Genomic DNA, 6,311 nt, shown 5'->3' on the forward strand with positions numbered 1-6,311 from the left:
GTTCTGATGGAATTCCACTACGGAGATGATAAACGGCAATTTGAATAATAGGAATCAGAGCAGAGGAGAGAAGACACTTTAGAGGTAAAGGAACAGAACTTGGTGATAGCACAGCTTTAAGAGCAGGAGAAAGGGAATCTAAGACGTGCCCAGTAGGGCTGTGTGTGTGTGTGTTTTAGGAGGGACTGGGAGCAGCTGGGTGGATGGTACTGCTCTTTCTTTTTTTGTTTTTCTTTTCTTTGCTGTTTCTTGAAATAGAAACAGAAGAGGAGACGAAGGAGAAGCCCTGAAAGTGCAAAGTTTTAGATGCCTGTGTATCATCTAAGCAAACGTCACAAATTTGCAGCATGAAATATAAGTCACAAGCATGGGAGAGGGATCTGATCGACCTGGCCATGTGGATTTGGGACTTGCAGTGGACATTAACTCTATATAAGTGTTTAGAAGGTAGCCTGGTGCACAGTGAGCGTGCACCTGTGATAGTGACCTGTCACTAATGGTCACGGGAGCAGAGGAGACAGGCATTGATGAAACCAATACAAATGTACAACTGTGCTGAGCAGATGCAGAGAAATACGTGTTGTCAGGAAGCCTGTAACAAGGAAATCTGACACAATCAGGAGAGTCAGGGAAGGCTTCTCTGAGGAAGTGGTACCTGACCAGAGGCCTGAAGGATGAACAGAAGGTATTAGGCAGCAAGGGGAAGAAGGAACATTCTAGGCGGAGGGAATAGCAGGTCCAAAGCTCTGCGGAGAAGGGATTTCAGGAAGGGACTACAAGAAGTTAATTAACTCTTATTACAGCTGAGGAAGACCCAGGGACTCAGGAAAGGACTGTCACCTTTCTGGGAGAACAGACTAAACAATTTACAAGGTTCTCTTTTTATATGGTCTCAAATTTCGGAGTTCTGTTTTCCTCTTTTTTTTTTTTTTAATTTGCAAGATGATACTGGGTGGTGCTCCACATGTTGAAAGAAACTTCTCTAGTAATAAATTGTAGAAATGATCCCTGATAATATAGTCTTTGTGACCCTTTCAACTTCTCATTTTTATAAAAAGAATTCTATAGAAAATTTACAAGAATAGAATAAAGAACTCCCATAAGTCTCCAGTAGGATTTGTCATTTGTTGAAATTTTGCCAATTTGTTTTCTCTATCATCTACCTATTAGTCAATACATTGTATATACACACTACAGTACATATTATTATTGCTGAGTCATTTAAGAGTATATTACAGACAGCACAATCTTCATCCTTAAATACTCCAACATGCATTTCCTAAGAATGAGGTTATTCTCTTATATGACTATGGTACAGTGATGAACTTCAAAACTGGGTCTGTATTCTAGGGTTCTATGACCTCTTTAAATATCCAGGGTCATCAACATCAAATCTATACTGAGCATCTGCTGTATGCAAGATGCCATCCTCTGAACTGAGTGTTCAGACTGTTATGAGAAGCAAATCAATAGGCAGATATTTACATTGAAATGTGGAAAGAGTGATAGCAAATGCAAGCAGGAATGCCAGGGGAATGTGGAGGAAGAAAATCTGGGCAGAGACATCTAGCTGTCTATCCCATCTATCCCATTTTCCTCTTCTTTCTCACTAACTGGGCCTTAGGGTTTCCAATGTACCCAACTCAAAAAACTAGATTCTCCAATTTCTCTTTCAAGACATCGAAGATGGATAAGCAAAAGTCATTGGTCAGAACTTCTGGGAAAGCTTATTAAAACAGTCTAGCCACCTGGGAGGCACACACTTTGGTTTTGGATACTTCTTCCTTCCTGCTGCTAGAAATATCATTGTGATAGCTAGAGCTGCAGCAGCCATCTTGCAGCCATGAGGTTGCATTAAAGCTGGAAACAAATGTTAAGAATGGTAGAGCATAAAGCCACAACAATCCCGGGTTGTTGGTGATAAACTAGAGCTACCATATAACAAACTTGAACTGTCAACTCCAAGCTCTTTAAGAGGAAGGAATTAAAACTATCTCATTTAAGCCATTAATTGGGTTATTTGTTACATATAGCTGAATTCAATCCTAATAAATTACCCGATACACTCTTGGAAATCCCAGGGACAATTCTTTGCAGATTATGAAGGATAAGTAAGAAAGAATTGGCTAGAAGGGTAGGAGGAGGCTCCAGAGTATAAATTGTAGTTTAAGAGTGGCAGGTGCAACTGAACAAATTTGAGGAGAGTCTCAGTACTGAATTTTAGTTTGGGGAAGCAATTCAGTTTTAGATAGCTACACTTTAAGGAGGTGAAAGAATGAAGTCAGGAAAATTAGTAAGAGAGTCAACGTGAGAAGCTCTCCAAGGAATGGTAGCATCCTGAAATAAGGCTGCACATCAGTGCTCAAAGAAAAAAAAAAATGGCTCTCCTGTCAGCACAACTTGGGGTCCCCTCTGGGCTTTGCTACTTATTAGCTATATGACCCTGAGCAAATGACTTCGCAATGCCTTGGTCCTCTCCTATTTCTATGAGATTGTTCAGATAATTCAATGAGGACATGCATGCACAGTGCTTAGAGCAGTACCTGGCACCAGTAAATTGTTGCTGAATCCATGGGAGTGAAAGATGGATTCTAAGCAATAACATAGAATAAGATGGACTCAACCTAATGCTGAGACCAGTTGGATGGTAGGAGAGGTGAGTGAGAGAAAGGAATTTAAAATGTCTCCCAGACTTCTATGGAAGAACCAATTTGGGGAGAAAGACAATGATTCTAGTTTCACATCTGCAGAGCTGGTGGTCTCTCTGGCCGTCCACCTGGAGATGACCTGTGTTCCCCTGAATGGGGTATATAGCCAGGCAAGGATCTGAGCTGGAGGCAGACTGGTGCAGATGGAGATGGGGTAGAGACGGATGAGACCACAGCCCGCAGGTGAGTGGGTAGAATGAAAAGAGAAGGTCAAGAGGGAGCCCTGTGGCTAGTGCTGGTGGACAATGGAGTCATCAAGGAAACTGAAGCGGACCAGGTTTGAGGTCATAGGAAAAGCAGAGGGAGTGCCCCAGAAGATTGAAGGGAGAGAACATTTGCAGAAAGAAGTATCAATAGGCTTAAATGCAGCTGCATGTTCTAAGTTACTTCAGTCATATCCGACTTTGTGCAACCCTATGGACTATAGTCTGCCAGGCTCCTCAGTCCATGGAATTCTCTAGGCTAGAATACTGGAGTGGGTTGCCATTTCCTTCTCCAGGGAATCTTCGCGACCCAGGGATCGAACCCGCGTCTCTTACATCTCCTGCATTGGCAGGCGGGTTCTTTACCACTAGTGCCACCTGAGATGGGCAGCAGAGCCAAATGCAGCAGAGCCATCAAATAAAATCTGAGAAGTGGGCTTGGGGTCGAGCAACAAAGAGGTCACTGGGGCCCCAAGGTTAACTGAGGGCCATCAGGGAGTCAGAACTCGGGGTTCTGATCGGGCTGGCAGGCAGAGTGTGGATAGTGGAGCGGGAAACGAGAATTAAGGATCAGGAGACCGATTGTGTGAAGAGAGAGAGTTATGTGGTCAGTAGTGGGAACTAATAAAGAGAAGATGTAAGGAAAGTAAGGTGCTAGAAGGAGCCTTAGGAAAATGAGAGGTGCGGGCTCGATGTCACTGAGAGGATCCAAGGCTGGGCCAGGGTCTTTGCCGCACGCCCCCCGAGCGTGGAAAACGGCCCACTGTGGGGCTGAGAAGCCGAGTGCCCGGCAGGGCTGGGCTGGGAGATGGCGCAGAGAATCTCCAGTCTGAGCAGCGATCAGAGGAGGGCAGAGAGAGCGGGAAGGGGACGGAGGAGAAGGCGGACACTAGTGACCCGAACTCCTCCTGTGGGAGGACCGGAGCCGCCGGCGCTTTGACAAGCATCTTCAGGGAGCACCAGAGACTCAACGACTAGCCGGGCCTGGTACGCCCGGCTGAGCCCGCGGCGGCACCCTCATCACCAAGTTCCACCGTGTGAGGGTCAAGACATTGGAGCCGCCAGAGCAGACGCGGGGATGCGGCCCGAGACGGAGGACGGAGTGTACGATTTTGAAGGCAGATGCGTTAGAGGCGCGGAGCGCGAACAGCGGAGTCGGACACCCGGGAGGGAAGCGGCCCACGGTCCCCGCTCCATCCCTCCCGGATCCCCCGGCCCCAGGTTCCCGGCGGGGAAGCAGCTCCAGGACGCCCAGGGCCTGCAAGCAAGCCGGAAGGGGGCAGCAGCGCCCCGCGAAAGCCGCTCTCAGGGGCCTGAGGGCGCGGGAGGCGAACGGCTGCTCCCCACAGGTGGGTGCGGGCTCCACGGACCAGGCCGGGCCCCCCTCAGCCCCCTAGCCGGCCTGCTGCGACTGCTGCGCCCCTCAACCCCGACCACGGGCCCGGGCATTCCCTTCTGGGCCTCTGCCCTCTGGGGGCAACCTCCAGAAGCTGTACTCCTGAATCTGCACAGAGCGCTCAGTAGTTACGGTCACTAGTGTACACCTTCTCCTGTGCCTCCCTCCCTGCCCTTCTCTGCCCAGGAAGCTCAGACTAGGGAGCCTCCATACCATCTCCTAACCTGCCCGCCACCCTCACTGGGCTCTCAGGGCGCTCCGGCTTTCCGGCCTCACGGTGGAGGCGTGTGCAAAGACCCTGGCCCAGCCTTGGGTCCTCTCACCGTTGTCAGATGAGATGGTTAGATGGCATCACTGACTCAGTGGACATGAGTTTGAGCAAGCTCCGGAGGACGGTGAAGGACTGGGAAGCCTGGCATGCTGCAGTCCATGGGGTGGCAAAGAGTCAGACACAACTGAGGGACTAAACAACAACCACCGTTACCAAGCCGGCATTTCTCATCTTTCTAAGGCTCTTTCCTGCATCTTACTTTCTTTCTGTTTTCTTCTTATTCGCTCCCACTAGTGCATAACTCCCTCCTCCCCTCACCTCGGACCAGCCCTACTCCTAATTCTCACCTTACAGAGCAGAGACCCCACCTCTTGCTTGGGCCCCTCTCCAGAAGGCAACTCCCTCCCCCCCATTATGTGTGAGGAGCCAGGGGTGGCCTGCAGCCCTGCTAGGAAGGCCCCAGGGAAGGCCAGCATGTAAGAGCAGCCTGGGGGCAGCCTTGCAGGCTGACTGTCTGCTCCGCAGGCCTGGGAGCCCAGCCTAGCCCTGATGTCCTGAGACTCAAGAGTAGCGGGTTGCACAAATATAACTCACACCACATATCCAATGTGAAGGGAAAACAGAGTAGCATTACTTTGCTTAGAACTAATCTGGTCTTTTTCCTCTGAGCCACACCCACTAGTTAGTGGGCTGGGGAGGATAAACTAAATGTCAACCCAGTTAGACTTTGAACTGATACTTCAAACCCTGTGGATAATGTTTGGTCTTGACGAAAAACACTCTGTGTCTCCAGGAGCCCCTGTTCCTCCTGTCTGCCCACAACTAGAGGCCCAGGCATATGGAGCAAGGGGCTTTCTCCCCTTTCCATGGCACCAGGGGCAGTGAGTTCCTGGGTCTCATGAAGGCCATGGATGTGTGCCGTCCATTGGTCTTTGGGGAGACATTCTTTTTTTCCTTACTGAGTCATATTCGACCTCCAGGCCCCCAGTACTCAAAATATGCCCCATTCTTCCAGGGGAGGAAATGCTCCCGGTGAGGTTCGTGTCTTGGTCTCAGTTGAACTGCAGCGTCATGGGCTTGCTACTCTGTTAGCTGGGAGGTCCCTTTGTCTCCAAACTGCAGGCCCCCTCCGTGGGCCCACTGGCTTCCAACTCAGCATCTGACCCCTGTGAGCCTGAGGGTAGCCCAGGGAAGCTGAATATCAGGCCTGGCCCAGGCTTTCCAACCAGAGTTTCTTTTCTGTGACTGTGCCCTGCATTCTAAAGGGGCAGCACAGGCAGTGACTTCCTCCCAGAGTCCCCAGGGTGACCCTAACTTCTCCAACACCCTCCTTCTGCAGACCCAGAGGTGGGGATGGGCAGGGCAGTTCTGCCGATGGCCCAGCTATTCTTGGTCTGTTTACTTCCTCCTATTTTTTTTTAAGATACTCAGGTAGAGAGAAAGGGTGGGCTTTTCCAATACTTCTGTTTCCTCCTTTCTGACTGCCATGAGGCCTAAATGACTGGCGTTGGCCTCTTACTGTGTATGTAAGAGAAGTCCAAGCTTCAGGCTTCCTCTCTTTTTTTTTCCTCCAATTATGCATATATTCATTTATTTTCAGATTATTTTCCCATATAAGTTATCACAGAATATTGGGTAGAGTTCCCTGTGCTATACAGTAGGTCCTTGTTGGTTATCTATCTTATATATAGTAGACTTTCTCTTAATGTACTAAGAGAGGTGGGAAAAGAATC

General features: G+C 49.1%; 1 pseudogene; it reads right to left on the bottom strand.

Moving 5' to 3' along the window:
* Window positions 1–947: 947 nt before the first annotated feature.
* On the bottom strand, window positions 948–1,024 carry LOC113894835 (annotated as a pseudogene).
* Window positions 1,025–6,311: the final 5,287 nt, after the last annotated feature.

The sequence above is a fragment of the Bos indicus x Bos taurus genome, chromosome 6 (genome assembly GCF_003369695.1).
Source record: "Bos indicus x Bos taurus breed Angus x Brahman F1 hybrid chromosome 6, Bos_hybrid_MaternalHap_v2.0, whole genome shotgun sequence".
NCBI lineage: Eukaryota > Metazoa > Chordata > Mammalia > Artiodactyla > Bovidae > Bos > Bos indicus x Bos taurus.